Source organism: Physella acuta, unplaced genomic scaffold, assembly GCF_028476545.2.
Source record: "Physella acuta isolate Inbredline_101_S28 unplaced genomic scaffold, ASM2847654v3 ptg000451l, whole genome shotgun sequence".
Lineage (NCBI taxonomy): Eukaryota > Metazoa > Mollusca > Gastropoda > Physidae > Physella > Physella acuta.
The window spans coordinates 243,756-260,000 of NW_026731970.1; the positions used below are offsets into that span (position 1 = coordinate 243,756).

A 16,245-nucleotide genomic window follows, 5' to 3' on the forward strand; every position below is an offset into this window, starting at 1 on the left:
CATACAGTCACATACAGCACCGTCATACAGTCACATACAGCACCGTCATACAGTCACATACAGCACCGTCATATACAGTCACATACAGCACCGTCATACACAGTCACATACAGTCACATACAGCACGTCATACAGTCACATACAGCACCGTCATTCAGTCACATACAGTCACATACAGCGCTGTCATACAGTCACATACAGCACCGTCATACAGTCACATACAGCACTGTCATACAGTCACATACAGCACTGTCATACAGTCACATACAGCACCGTCATTCAGTCACATACAGTCACATACAGCACTGTCATACAGTCACATACAGCACCGTCATACAGTCACATACAGCACTGTCATACAGTCACATACAGCACCGTCATACAGTCACATACAGCACCGTCATTCAGTCACATACAGTCACATACAGCACTGTCATACAGTCACATACAGCACCGTCATACAGTCACATACAGCACTGTCATACAGTCACATACAGCACCGTCATACAGTCACATACAGCACCGTCATTCAGTCACATACAGCACCGTCATACAGTCACATAAAGCACCGTCATACAGTCACATACAGCACCGTCACATACAGCACCGTCATACAGTCACATACAGTCACATACAGCACCGTCATACAGTCACATACAGCACCGTCACATACAGCACCGTCATACAGTCACATACAGCACCGTCACACACAATCACATACAACACCGTCATACACAGTCACACACAATCACATACAACACCGTCATACACAGTCACACACAGTCACATACAGCACCGTCATACAGTCACATACAGCACCGTCACACAGTCACACACAGTCACATACAGCACTGTCATACAGTCACATACAGCACCGTCATACAGTCACATACAGCACCGTCATACAGTCACATACAGCACCGTCATACAGTCACATACAGCACAGTCACACACAGTCACATACAGCACCGTCATACACAGTCACATACAGCACCGTCATACAGTCACATACAGCACCGTCATACATAGTCACATACAGTCACATACAGCACCGTCATACAGTCACATACAGCACCGTCATACAGTCACATACAGCACCGTCATACATAGTCACATACAGTCACATACAGCACCGTCATACAGTCGTATACAGCACCATCATAGTCACACACAGTCACATACAGCACCGTCATACAGTCACTCACAGTTACATACAGCCCAGTCACACACAGTCACATACAGCACTGTCATACAGTCACATACAGCACCGTCATACACAGCCACACACAGTCACATACAGCACCGTCATACAGTCACTCACAGTTACACACAGCCCAGTCACACACAGTCACATACAGCACTGTCATACAGTCACATACAGCACCGTCATACACAGCCACACACAGTCACATACAGCACCGTCATACAGTCACATACAGCACCGTCATACAGTCACATACAGCACCGTCATACAGTCACATACAGCACTGTCATACACAGTCAGATACAGTCACATACAGCACGTCACACAGTCACATACAGCACCGTCATACACATTCACACACAGTTACATACAGCAACGTAACACACAGTACACTACATACTGTCGCATAAATTCAACAGCACAATTGGCCTGTTGTATGATTTTTTTTGTTGTTGTTTGTTTGGTCTTTATAGCTGAAGAGTTCAGCTGCTTCATATTTTGAAAAACTTGTATAAGGCTTTGATGTTACTAGCACCTGATGACCATCGTGGTAGTTAGTGTTCATAACCCTTAACACCCTCCTCCTACCACCTAACCCCTTAGCACCCACCCCCCAAGCACCCACCTCCCTAGCACTTACTCTCTAAGCACCCATAAACTAGCACCCACCCCTTAGCACCTACACCCCTAGCATCCACACCCTTCTAGCACCGACCCCCTAGCACCTATCCCCTAGCACACACCCCCAGCACCAACCCCCTAGCACCCAACCCCCTAGCACCTACTCACTAGCACCTACCCCCAGCACCCACCCCCTAGCACCTACCCCCAGCACCAACCCCCTAGCACCCAACCTCCTAGCACTTCCCTACATCTCAAGCTGCCACTCCATCAATCACTTTAATAAAAAAATCGATACCGATTTTATTTGATTACATTACACCTCAAAACTTTAATGTAATGTTTTATCTATTTTAGCAGTAGATCTTTACTGTGTGATGTTTGATCTATTCTTGGCAGTAGATCTTTAGTGTATCGTATGTATCATCCATTTTGCTCTTTTGTTTTGTTGGGCACATAATCGCTTGTTTAGACGTGCTGACTACGGAATGGTTTGTCTATCTGTCAGTTTATAAAGTTGGTAGTGGGTCTATCTGTCAGTTTATAAAGTTGGTAGTGGGTCTATCTGTCAGTTTATAAAGTTGGTAGTGGGTCTATCTGTCAGTTTATAAAGTTGGTAGTGGGTCTATCTGTCAGTTTATAAGGTTGGTAGTGGGTTTATCTGTCAGTTTATAAAAGTTGGTAGTGGGTCTATCTGTTAGTTTTTACTGTAAAGTTAGTACTGGGACTATCTGTTAGTTTTTACTGTAAAGTTGGTAGTGGGACTATCTGTTAGTTTTTACTGTAAAGTTAGCCTAGGGTCAATCTTTTAGTACTTACATTATACTTTTCTAGATAAACTACTAAACAATAAATATTAAATGACTTACGTCATTGAATAAAATGGCGGTGAGTAAACTGATATAAAACGTTAACCTGCACGAGATAAATAGTATTTAAACATTAAACGTAGCTGTTAGCTGACGTCACTTTAGCCTGACATTATTTGAGCGACAGCTGACATCAAAATTATTTTCAGTTGGTAGAAGTTTTAAAATATTCCTTATAAAATAGTTCTAAGATTAAGAAAAGTAATTCTTGCTAAAGCTGGTGTTGAAAAAAAAAATTTTATTTCGCAACTTTTGTACTATTTATCCTAATTGATTAGTCAGTAACGGTTACTTTCCTTGCCTATGGTTACCACTCCGTCACTGTATAAAACCACAACACACGATATTAACAAGAGATAAACTTGCTGTTCAGTGCAAATCTTTCAATACAGGAAGATAATTAATCAGACATAGTGTACCATATTTGTATTGTATCTAAATAAAGGGCGGCCATAGCTGAATGTATTGTATGTGGCATCAGTATGCGGGTAATTTCTCTAGACCTTCAGGACATACAAACACGCCATAACTTTCTGTATGGGCAAACTGGGCCAAGCACGAGAGCTGTGTCAATGTTTGTGGGCTGGGTTTGAGTTACTAACCGTTTTAGACGTCTGTTAGCTGTCCATATTTCTTCTTCCTTGTGTCAACACAGGTTAGTGGATGTGTGTCTATCAAAACATGGTCTCTATTGGAGAGTAGACCACAACGTAACATAGTTCCATCATCATCACTACCTGATACTACACCCAACACCTCCACCACCCAACACCTCTACCACCCAACACCTCCACCACCCAACACCTCCACCACCCAACACCTCCACCACCCAACACCTCCACCACCCAACACCTCCACCACCCAACACCTCCTCCACCCAACACCTCCACCACCTAACACCTCCACCACCCAACACCACCACCCAACACCTCCACCACCCAACACCTCCACCACCCAACTGCTCCACCACCCAACACCTCCACCACCCAACACCTCCACCACCCAACACCACCACCCAACACCTCCACCACCCAACACCTCCACCACCCAACACCTCCACCACCCAACAGCTCCACCCAACACCTCCACCACCCAACACCTCCACCACCCAACACCTCCACCACCTCCACCACCCAACACCTCCACCACCCAACACCTCCACCACCCAACACCTCCACCACTCAACACCTCCACCACCCAACACCTCCACCACCCAACACCTCCTCCACCCAACACCTCCACCACCTAACACCTCCACCACCCAACACCACCACCCAACACCTCCACCCAACACCTCCTCCACCCAACACCTCCACCACCCAACACCTCCACCACCCTACACCTCCACCACCCAACACCTCCACCACCCAACACCTCCTCCACCCAACACCTCCACCACCCAACACCTCCACCCAACACCTCCTCCACCCAACAGCTCCACCCAACACCTCCACCACCCAACACCTCCACCACCCAACACCTCCTCCACCCAACACCTCCACCACCCAACACCTCCACCCAACACCTCCTCCACCCAACAGCTCCACCCAACACCTCCACCACCCAACACCTCCACCACCTAACACCTCCTCCACCCAACACCTCCACCACCCAACACCTCCACCACCCAACACCTCCACCCAACACCTCCTCCACCCAACAGCTCCACCCAACACCTCCACCACCCAACACCTCCACCACCTAACACCTCCTCCACCCAACACCTCCAGCACCCAACTGCTCCACCCAACACCTCCACCACCCAACACCTCCACCACCTAACACCTCCTCCACCCAACACCTCCACCACCCAACACCTCCACCACCCAACACCTCCACCACCCAACACCTCCACCACCCAACACCTCCAGCACCTAACACCTCCACCCAACACCTCCACCACCCAACACCTCCACCCAACACCTCCACCCAACACCTCCACCCAACACCTCCACCACCCAACACCTCCACCCAACACCTCCACCCAACACCTCCACCAACCTCCACCTCCACCACCCAACACCTCCTCCACCCAACACCTCCACCCAACACCTCCTCCACCCAACAGCTCCACCCAACACCTCCACCACCCAACACCTCCACCACCTAACACCTCCTCCACCCAACACCTCCACCACCCAACACCTCCAACACCCAACACCTTCACCACCCAACACCTCCACCACCCAACACCTCCACCACCTAACACCTCCACCACCCAACACCTCCACCACCCAACACCTTCAGCACCCAACACCTCCACCCAACACCTCCACCACCCAACACCTCCACCACCTAACACCTCCTCCACCCAACACCTCCACCACCCAACACCTCCACCACCCAACACCTCCACCACCCAACACCTCCACCACCCAACACCTCCACCACCCAACACCTCCACCACCCAACACCTTCAGCACCCAACACCTCCACCCAACACCTCCACCACCCAACACCTCCACCACCTAACACCTCCTCCACCCAACACCTCCACCACCCAACACCTCCACCACCCAACATCTCCACCACCCAACACCTCCACCACCCAACACCTCCACAACCCCACAGCTCAACCATTTATAGGCGTATGTTAACCTTTTATCTACCACCATTTATAGACGTATATTAACCTTTTATCTACCACCATTTATAGACGTATGTTAACTCTTCCTCTTCCCGGTATTTGCACAAAGGATTTCTTTAAGGCGGGTTTCTGTTTGTATTGCTTGAAATAAATCAAACTCTCGCTCTCTAAACGTTAGATTACGGAGTATTTTGTTCCTTTCTTTATTTGGTTCAAATAAAAGCCCCAATTTTCGGCCTTAAAAGCGGCAACGTACCTGGCAACTCAGTCACGTGGTGTTTACATCTTCTACAAACGTCACAACCTCGCACCATTGGCTATATAAAACGGGTCAGCCTTCAACCGTTTCTAAGTCTCTTCGACTAGGACTTCAAGCTTGAGAGATTTTGGTCCACTTTTTTCACTTAACACCTTTAGACAAACTGTTTCTTCTTATAGATCCTGCAGCAACCTTCCCCCTCCCTCCCCCTTAACGACTAGGGTTGGGCCTGATTAGAAGTCCTCTTGACTGAGAATTTTTTAAGAAGTTCGTCAGAAAAGTGCCTTTTTCCTAGCTCTATAATTGTCAACGTTTTTTTTTTTTTTACCCCAAACGCTGTCATTTTTACCGTAAGACTTCAACACGCAGTGATTCTAATGAAACTAACCTTTTCAATGATCGATGCGCGCGGTCACTCTCGCGATAAATCACAGTGTATGTCGATATTAAGTGTGGGGTGTCAGCATTCATTGGGTGGGGGGGGGGGGGCCGTGGCACTTCTAGATCGAAAATGAATCGGTGGGACGTAAGTGTACGCCCCGGGCGTCTAAATGTGGAGCTTAAAAATTGGCTACGTTTTGATTGGTGTCGTAAGAGAACTAATTACATGGGAGTCATTAGTCCTTTTGGTGTATTTTAAATGGATTTTTATGGAAATGACAAAGGTGTCACTGTTTACTTTCTCGTACACAGAGTATAGAGGAAGTATTGTAATCGTGCAAAAAAAATCACTTAAAATTTTGACAGTTTTCACCGTTTCACTTCTCAGAACTTCATCATATGCGGAATATAGTGGAGAATCTGGTAAAAATTCTAAATCCAGATTTATCAAAATTTCGGCGTTTTACGCGTAACCGAGTCGGAAAATCTGGGCTTTGTAATTCTGTCCGTGTGTATGTATGTAGTCTGTGAACACGAAAACTTGAGTACAGTTACAGCTAGGTTGATGAAATTTCATATATAAGTATAACATCAAATTTGTAGTTCTGTATCGATTTTTGAGCAATTTCCGGTAACCGGAAGTAGAAATTATTCTACTTTTGATTTTTCAAAAGCTTATAACTTGAGCACTGTTTAAGATATATAGACGAAAATTCACATATAAGTAAAAGATCTAATTATCTGTCTTGTTTCAAATTTTGAGTAATTTCCGTATACCGAAAGTAGTACTTAACGCTAGTTTTGATTTCTCAAAAAAAGAATATGTATTTATAAAGAATTGAATTCCGCACTATTATACGCGCATTGTTTTCTGTTTTCTTGATGCGCAATTCTATGTTCTACCATATTCTATTCTATTTTTAAAAATTTAAGTAATTAAAAATTGATTAAAAATCATGTCTATATCCCGAGTTGCCATCCCCGTAATCTTATATAAGTGAATTCGAGAAAGTTTAGGGAGATAACTCCCGCTTTATTTCGTTTTAGCACCAACATTGTTTCATGGGTTTTAGTGCTTTTGAAAAAAAGAAATATAATCATATTCAAGAAATAATTTATATTTTAAATGAATTGTTTTGTTTCCATAGTTTGCAATCCATTTATGGAATGGCACTAATGAAAACTCAAAATTTCGCATAGAAAGACATCCTTGTGTGTTAGGAAAATGATCCTTGCACTGATGTAAACTCTGCATGTCACATGGCCTTTCAAAACAATTCCTTGAGTTTTTACACAGGTTTCAATAGTTTTATGGACTTTCAGCACAAGTTTCATGGCCTTTCAGTACTAGTTTCATGGCTTTTTACTACTAGTTTGATGGCCTTTTAGTCCTAGTTTCATGAACTTTTAGTACTAGTTTCGTGGTTTTTCATTACAATTTTCGTGGCCTTTCAGTACTAATTTCATGGCCTTTCAATACTAGTTTCATTGCCTTTCAGTACACGTTTGATGGCTTTTCAGTACTGTTTGATGGCTTTTCAGTACTAGTTTCATGGCCTTTCAGTACTAGTTTGACGGCTTTTCAGTCAAGTTGCATAGCCTTTCATCAATAGTTTCATGGCCTTTCAGTAATATTTTTATGGCTTTTCAGTACTAGTTTTATGGCCTTTCAGTACTAGTTTCATGGCCTTTCAGTACTAATCTTGTCTGGCTATTCCCTACATGGTGTGCTCTGACGTCATACATGCTAACGGTATCGATTCTCGTACATGCTGTTTACAATATCAATCTTTCCCCAGTTCAAATATGTACACAGTAATCGACCCGCATGTTTACCCCTCACAAAATATCGATTACTTATTCCCTCACAGAAAGTGAAAGTTGCATTAGAATATGGCTCCGTCTTACGAGTGTTAGACCCAAACCCATTCCACAAAAAAAACTGAAATCTCTATCAAAGAATGGGATCCATTGTCTCCGGTGTCTGTCTTTGTTGGGGGCGTAACACCGTCCTACCAGACTTATTCAGCTAATTGTTCCCAACCTTTTTTTCGGTAGATCAGTTAACCTAACGAATTGCAAAACAAAATGCGCTAACTTAGCTATAGCCTTGCGGGTAGTTAGATCACTAAGGCGTCACAACTGGGCGCACAAAGCTTTGCAAGCCTAAACGCTTTGAATGGCACTCGAATAAATTACCTATTTAAAAAAATGGTAGCAGGCTAAAGCAGTCGGGGTTTAAATAAATGAATTGGAGTTTCATTAAGGCACTTAGAGGAGTCGCATATTTCAGGATTCTAAGCTATTAGAATAGACATGCTCTAGATGGTGCTTCAACGGATCAGCTCTAATCCTTCGGTGTGAAATCTTAATCCGGTCAAGGCAATTGATAGATCGTCAGTAGATCATTGATATATCAGGTCGATGTGGTCGGGTCGGTTAGCTCAAGGCTGCTGAGTTGAAAAGTTCCGAGTTCGATCCTCCGATGAGGCTCGATAGCTGGGGACAGCCACTCTTCTAGGAGAGACAACTCCAAAATCAAACAACTTCTGCCTTGTAGTTTTTTTTCTTGATTGGACAAAGGCTATGGAAGCTAATCCAAAAAGAAAAGCAGGCTGAAATCGGAGTCAGCTGCCTCAATGGCGCACAATCAGTTGACACGTATACTTAATTATGTTGGGGGAATCCCTTGCAGCCTAGAATTAAGAACGAAGAAGAAGAAGAAAGAACAACCCAAAATACCAACAGTATACTAAGCCACACACCATCCGTAAACGACACCATATCCAAGTCTTATACACCACTTTATTCACCATCTTTACACAACCAACCCACAAACCATGCAACACCATCATAAACAATACCACACCCTACTATACAACACCAACATAAACAATACCACCCCCACACACCCCGCTATACAACACCATACAATATCCACATACCACGCTACAGACCACCCCTTCTACCTCACATACCCCACCATACAACACCACACAGTATCCACAAACCACACTTCCCACACACCAGCATAACACACCATCCGATAACAACACTACACACTACCACACAACACACACTTCACACCACCGACCCACACCACCCTACTCTGATAATGAAACAAGAGATACCCCAGTTAGAGAGGTCAAAGTTCGCCTTGAGCCCACATACTTGAGGCAGTACCGGCCTCCTTTCCTCTACTCAGTCAAGCGTGACGCCACTTTCCAGTCCACAGTTTAGTGGTCGTGTTCGAGCAGTCCACAGTTTAGTGGTCGTGTTCGCTACCCGCTTAGCCATCACTTCCGGGAATGTGTTGATCATACGGTCGGATCTACTTCTGTCTGTTTATCATAACAACTTCATATGTCTATTCTCACGGGTATTCTATTCTTACTAGGTACGTACACCAATAGTAAATCTATTTTATATTAATGTTAAAAAATGTTTTAGAATACACTATTCAATGAATGCCAAGTTAATGTGAAAGTGTTATGGTACATTTAATACTGTTACAGTATTGTTGCACTGCATTGGTTGGTCGCTTGTTATCCTGTATAAAAATACTAGACTATCAATGTTAGATAGATCTAGATTATGTTTAGGGTAATTGAAGTGACCATACTCACGGTACATGATCGTATTAAGGTAGTGCGCTATGCCATGCTAGTATTCATACTCTTTTGGTAAACCTAACCTCACCGGGGGGGGGGGGGGGGGGGGGGGGAGATGGCCACTTGCATCGATATTTGGAGTATTGGTACAACTGGTGTCTGACAATAGACTCTTCCGACAATAGGGGTGTTAGTAGTACTGTATTCTCATGTTTAGTGTTAAGGTAAGAAATTACAGTTAGGGCTAAAATTACGGTTAGGGCTAAAATTACGGTTAGGGCTAAAATTACGGTTAGGGGTAAAATTACGGTTAGGGCTAAAATTACGGTTAGGGCTAAAATTACGGTTAGGGCTAAAATTACGGTTAGGGCTAAAATTACGGTTAGGGCTAAAATTACGGTTAGGGCTAAAATTACATTCAGGGGTAAAATTGCGGTTAGGGCTAAAATTACGGTTAGGGCTAAAATTACTGTTAGGGCTATGATAGGCTTTGGTTAGGGTTTGAGTTAAGGACCGGGAAATAATTGACATTAAGCAAGTCTTACACACACTTTTTTGGTAAGAATATTCCAATACTGTGGCACTATCAGATACTGGTATAACACGAACCCCCGATATTTTTAGCCGCGTGTTTTCAGCAAGTCGCGCTAAAAGTATATTTGTTAAGGGTTGATTGAATGTCTTCGTCTAAACAGGATTTTTATTCGTCAGACACTTGAAGGGTTGGGGGGGGGGAGGTGGAGAGTTTAGAGTTCAACTATCACACACCAACAACATACAGGGGAATTTATAGGGAAGTAAAATCTTATCCTGGAATTTTTGTTTAATTCACTTTTATTTCATCATCGTAAATTCTGAAAAACTAGATCGATGGTGAAATAATTCACTAAAGACAATCAACCTCCTGAGTTGGCGTGAAGGTTCGTCAAAGCTGTATTCATCAAATCATTTTAAGCCAACGATAATCAAGTCATTTCGATCTTAGATATTCAATCAATCAATCCAATCGTCCTGAACTTCATTTGCTCTACAATCTCTCTTTTTACTCGATTGCTATCAAACCAGTTGTGTAGAAGATGGTTCATTAACACAATCAGATCTGTCCCCGTCGGTAATCGTCAGATTAGCCCGTCCGTCTCTAGCCTAACTAATCAAGCAGTAATTGTCTAATTAGTTCGTCCTTAATCTAGCTAATCCAGCACTAATTAGTTTGACCCTACTCTAGCTAATCCAGCACTAATTAGTTCATCCCTACTCTAGCTAATCCAGTACAAGTTATCAAATTAGTTTGTCACTACCTTAACAAATCCAGCACGAATTAGTTTGACCCTACTCTAACTAATCCAGCACTAATTGTCAAATTAGTTCGTCACTACCTTAACAAATCCACCACTAATTGCCAAATTAGTTCGTCCCTACTCTAGCTAATCCAGCATAAGTTATCAAATTAGTTCGTCACTACCTTAACAAATCCAGCACTAATTGTATGATTAGTTCGTCACCTCCCAAACTAATCCACCAGTAATTGTTAAATTAGTTCGTCCCTACTCTAGCTAATCCAACATTAAATGTCTAATTAGCCCACCACTACCCCCCACTAATGCACCACTAATCAAATCATTAATTAAGCCCTCGCCTACCACTTAAAAAAAAACTTAAGCCACACAACAACCCATTAAACCAGAGGTGAGAGTTCACGTGCAGTGGGGGGTGGGGGGGGGGGATGGGGGTGGGGGGGGGGGGTGTTAAACCAATCCACCTACCTTATGTGGACAGTTTGTGTCACCCGTTTTTCCATCAACTTTGTCATAAATGTCATGCAAATAGTTTCGGCATAGGCCGGGTGAGATTCACAGTGGCTCCTTGAAATACTTTCAACTAACGTGTGTGCTGTGTGTTTATTCAAAATTGTGATTTTCAAAACTTGAATGTGTGGACACTTTTCTAAAGCTTCAACTCTTTCATGTTTTAATGTTTAGAAAATTGTTGGTAACTAAATAAAATTTGAAATGTAGCCGTCATTAAACTAGTAGTGTCGGTTGGTGATTTCGTATTGGTCGATGAATTTAAGTGAATGAATGTGTTGGTCAATACACTAAAGGTTCATGTAAGTGAAGTAATTTGTCGGTCTGTGATTTAACTAATTTGTCAGTTTATCATTTAACTAATTTGTCAGTTTATCATTTAACTAATTTGTCAGTCTGTCCTTTAACAAATTTGTCTGTCATTTAACTAATATGTCGGTCATCGAATTTGTGTTGTTCTTGGTGTTCGGTCAGTCAAATGACATGTCGGTCAGTCAGCTAATGTGTTGGTCAGACAAGTAATGTTGCACCCCTACCCACAATCTAAACCCTGATCCGAGCCCTGTTTAATCCCCCCACCCCCTCCTCATAGCCCCCTCCACACCAATGCAACCACACCGACAACCCACCTCACCCACCCATCTCTGCCCTAACTAACCTTTCCTCCTCTAAACTAACCTTAATCAGGTTTGACCCCCCACCCGTCAGCCACTAACCCGGACATGTAGCAACCTGTCCCCCGCCTCTCCCCAACAGCCATGTCAACATGCCCCCCCCCCCCCCCCCAGCCGTTCGATCCCCCCACGGGACATACTACAAAACTCTCCAAAAGCCGTATCCATTATTTACCGGCCCTGATACACATCTCCGCTCTACAACAGACGGCTCTTAATGAACGGCTCACAGCGGATCTTTATCTGGAGCCAACAACGGGCCGTGCAGCTCACGTTCTGGTGCGTCTCGCCATTGTTTGAGAGTTGGATGTAATCTGGTATTCTCTTACATATAGATCTACCCCATTGTATTCGGCTGGTCTTGTACGCGTGGTAGGTTGTTCTGTTTGGTCGTTGTTGTTCATTATAGGGGCGTGGCTGTAACAAGGCAACGGTTACAATAGCTGTGTGGTGTAGACCATAGTGGGGAAAGTTACGGTGAATAGAATTTAACCGTTAACACAACGGTCATACAACGGTGGACATAACGGTCAACATAACGGTAAAATAAAGGTCAACATAACAGTCAACATAACGGTCAACATAGTGGTGGACATAACGGTCAACATAGCGGTAAAATAGAGGTCAACATAACGGTCAACATAACGGTCAACATAGTGGTGGACATAACGGTCAACATAGCGGTAAAATAGAGGTCAACATAACGGTCAACATAACGGTCAACATAGTGGTGGACATAACGGTCAACATAGCGGTAAAATAGAGGTCAACATAACGGTCAACATAACGGTCAACATAGCGGTGGACATAACGGTGGACATAACGGTCAACATAACGGTCAACATAACGGTCAACATAACGGTAAAATAGAGGTCAACATAACAGTCAACATAACGGTCAACATAACTGTCATATAACGATCAACATAACGGTAATATAACGGTGGACATAACAGTCAACATAACGGTCATGTAACGGTGAACATAACGGTGAAATAACGGTTAAAATAACGATGAACTAACAGTCAACATAAAAGTCAACATAATAGTCAATATAATAGTCAACATAACGATGGACATAACGATCAACATAACGGTCATATAACGGTGAAATAACGGTGAAAAAAAAGTCAACATAACGGTGAAACAGTTTGGTGTGCTGTGTAGTTGTAAGTCGTTTAGTGTTATTATCAGATAAGCCGGGGGGGGGGGGGTGGGGGAAGCCTACGGAGATGTGTTTTAATAGTCATTTCTTGTATCGTTTGAAAGTCAGTAGTTGTATAGTTCAATGTCAGTTATTAATGGTTTAACAGGGTAAGTAGTTGTATGGTTTAACGTCAGTTATTTATAGTTTAACAGGGTAAGTAGTTGTATGGTTTAACGTCAGTTATTTATAGTTTAACAGGGTATGTAGTTGTATGGTTTAACGTCAGTTATTTATGGTTTAGCAAGGTAAGTAGTTGTATGGTTTAGCGTCAGTTATTTATGATTTAACAGTCGGTTGTTACATGGTTCAACAACTAGTGTTTGTATGGTTTAACAGTCGGTTGTTACACGGTTCAACAGCTAGTGTTTGTATGGTTTAACAGCCGGTTGTTACATGGTTCAACATCCAGTGTTTGTATGATTTAACAGCCGTTTGTTACACGGTTCAACAGCTAGTGTTTGTATGGCTTAACAGTCGGTTGTTACGTGGTTCAACAACTAGTGTGTGTATGGTTTAACAGTCGGTTGTTACATGGTTCAACAGCTAGTGTTTGCATAGTTTAACAGCCGGTCGTTACATGGTTCAACAACTAGTGTTTGTATGGTTTAACAGTCGGTTGTTACATGGTTAAACAACTAGTGTTTGCATGGTTTAACAGCCGGTTGTTACATGGTTCAACAACTAGTGTTTGTATGGTTTAACAGTCGGTTGTTACATGGTTCAACAACTAGTGTTTGTATGGTTTAACAGTCGGTTGTTACATGGTTCAACAACTAGTGTTTGCATGGTTTAACAGCCGGTTGTTACATGGTTCAACAACTAGTGTTTGTATGGTTTAACAGTCGGTTGTTACATGGTTCAACAACTAGTGTTTGTATGGTTTAACAGTCGGTTGTTACATGGTTCAACAACTAGTGTTTGTATGGTTTAACAGTCGGTTGTTACATGGTTCAACAACTAGTGTTTGTATGGTTTAACAGTCGGTTGTTACATGGTTCAACAACTAGTGTTTGCATGGTTTAACAGCCGGTTGTTACATGGTTCAACAATTAGTGTTTGTATGGTTTAACAGTCGGTTGTTACATGGTTCAATAACTAGTGTTTGTATGGTTTAACAGTCGGTTGTTACATGGTTCAACAACTAGTGTTTGCATGGTTTAACAGCCGGTTGTTACATGGTTCAACAACTAGTGTTTGTATGGTTTAACAGTCGGTTGTTACATGGTTCAACAGCTAGTGTGTGTATGGTTTAACAGTCGGTTGTTACACGGTTCAACAACTAGTGTTTGTATGGTTTAACAGTCGGTTGTTACATGGTTCAACAGCTAGTGTTTGTATGGTTTAACAGTCGGTTGTTACATGGTTCAACAGCTAGTGTTTGTATGGTTTAACAGTCGGTTGTTACATGGTTCAACAACTAGTGTTTGTATGGTTTAACAGTCGGTTGTTACATGGTTCAACAACTAGTGTTTGTATGGTTTAACAGTCGGTTGTTACATGGTTCAACAGCTAGTGTGTGTATGGTTTAACAGTCGGTTGTTACATGGTTCAACAGCTAGTGTGTGTATGGTTTAACAGTCGGTTGTTACATGGTTCAACAGTTAGTGTTTGTATGGTTTAACAGTCGGTTGTTACATGGTTCAACAGCTAGTGTTTGTATGGCTTAACAGTCGGTTGTTACATGGTTCAACAGCTAGTGTGTGTATGGTTTAACAGTCGGTTGTTACATGGTTCAACAACTAGTGTTTGTATGATTTAACAGTCGGTTGTTACATGGTTCAACAACTAGTGTTTGTATGATTTAACAGTCGGTTGTTACATGGTTCAACAGCTAGTGTGTGTATGGTTTAACAGTCGGTTGTTACACGGTTCAACAGCTAGTGTTTGTATGGTTTAACAGTCGGTTGTTACATGGTTCAACAGCTAGTGTTTGTATGGTTTAACAGTCGGTTGTTACATGGTTCAACAGCTAGTGTTTGTATGGTTTAACAGTCGGTTGTTACATGGTTCAACAGCTAGTGTTTGTATGGTTTAACAGTCGGTTGTTACACGGTTCAACAGTTAGTGTTTGTATGGTTTAACAGTCGGTTGTTACATGATTCAACAGCTAGTGTTTGTATGGTTTAACAGTCGGTTGTTACATGGTTCAACAGCTAGTGTTTGTATGGTTTAACAGTCGGTTGTTACATGGTTCAACAGCTAGTGTGTGTATGGTTTAACAGTCGGTTGTTACATGGTTCAACAGCTAGTGTTTGTATGGTTTAACAGTCGGTTGTTACATGGTTCAACAGTTAGTGTGTGTATGGTTTAACAGTCGGTTGTTACATGGTTCAACAGTTAGTGTTTGTATGGTTTAACAGTCGGTTGTTACATGGTTCAACAGCTAGTGTTTGTATGATTTAACAGTCGGTTGTTACATGGTTCAACAACTAGTGTGTGTATGGTTTAACAGTCGGTTGTTACATGGTTCAACAGCTAGTGTTTGTATGGTTTAACAGTCGGTTGTTACACGAATAAACTGTTTATACATGAAGAAACTGTTTCCTACCAAAAGTATTTGCTTCCATCTCTCCGTAATAAAGTTTAACTTTACTTCATCAAAAACAAAATATAGAAACCTGTACTCAAATTCTCAACCTTTAGATTATACACTGTTTGATAACATTGTATCAGTGACAATATGATATTGGGACCAGTGTAAACAAAACTAATTGCTTATCTAAATGTCAGATTTGGGATCTGAGATTTTCGTTGGAGAAGAAACCATTGCAAAAATGTGATGTATTAAAGATTTTTTTTTTTTTAAATCGGATCAGCAAATTTCCCGACAAAATAGAGCAATCTGACAGAAGGAAAACGGAGAAAAAGAGCTCCCGATTTTATGGTTTCCGACAAAATATTACCTATGTTTGTGGTGCCACATTGTAGCCTGGTCCGTTAATTTTAGCCGTGGCTCTCCATCTAAGTTTTAATTTAAAACATGAATCTATCAATTCATTGTCTAGTGGAGTTGTTTGCTTGCTTGACC

The 16,245-nt window shown here is 42.5% G+C and overlaps 1 protein-coding gene across 1 annotated transcript in view; it reads left to right on the forward strand.

Moving 5' to 3' along the window:
- The first annotated feature begins 3,246 nt into the window (after positions 1-3,246).
- The window catches only part of LOC131943302 (beta-1,4-galactosyltransferase galt-1), a 38,657-nt gene continuing 25,658 nt past the window's right edge, over positions 3,247-16,245 (forward strand). The window contains exon 1 of the mRNA XM_059303334.1: positions 3,247-3,349. The gene's annotated coding sequence lies outside the window, so the exon portion shown is untranslated. The remainder of the gene's footprint in view (positions 3,350-16,245) is intronic.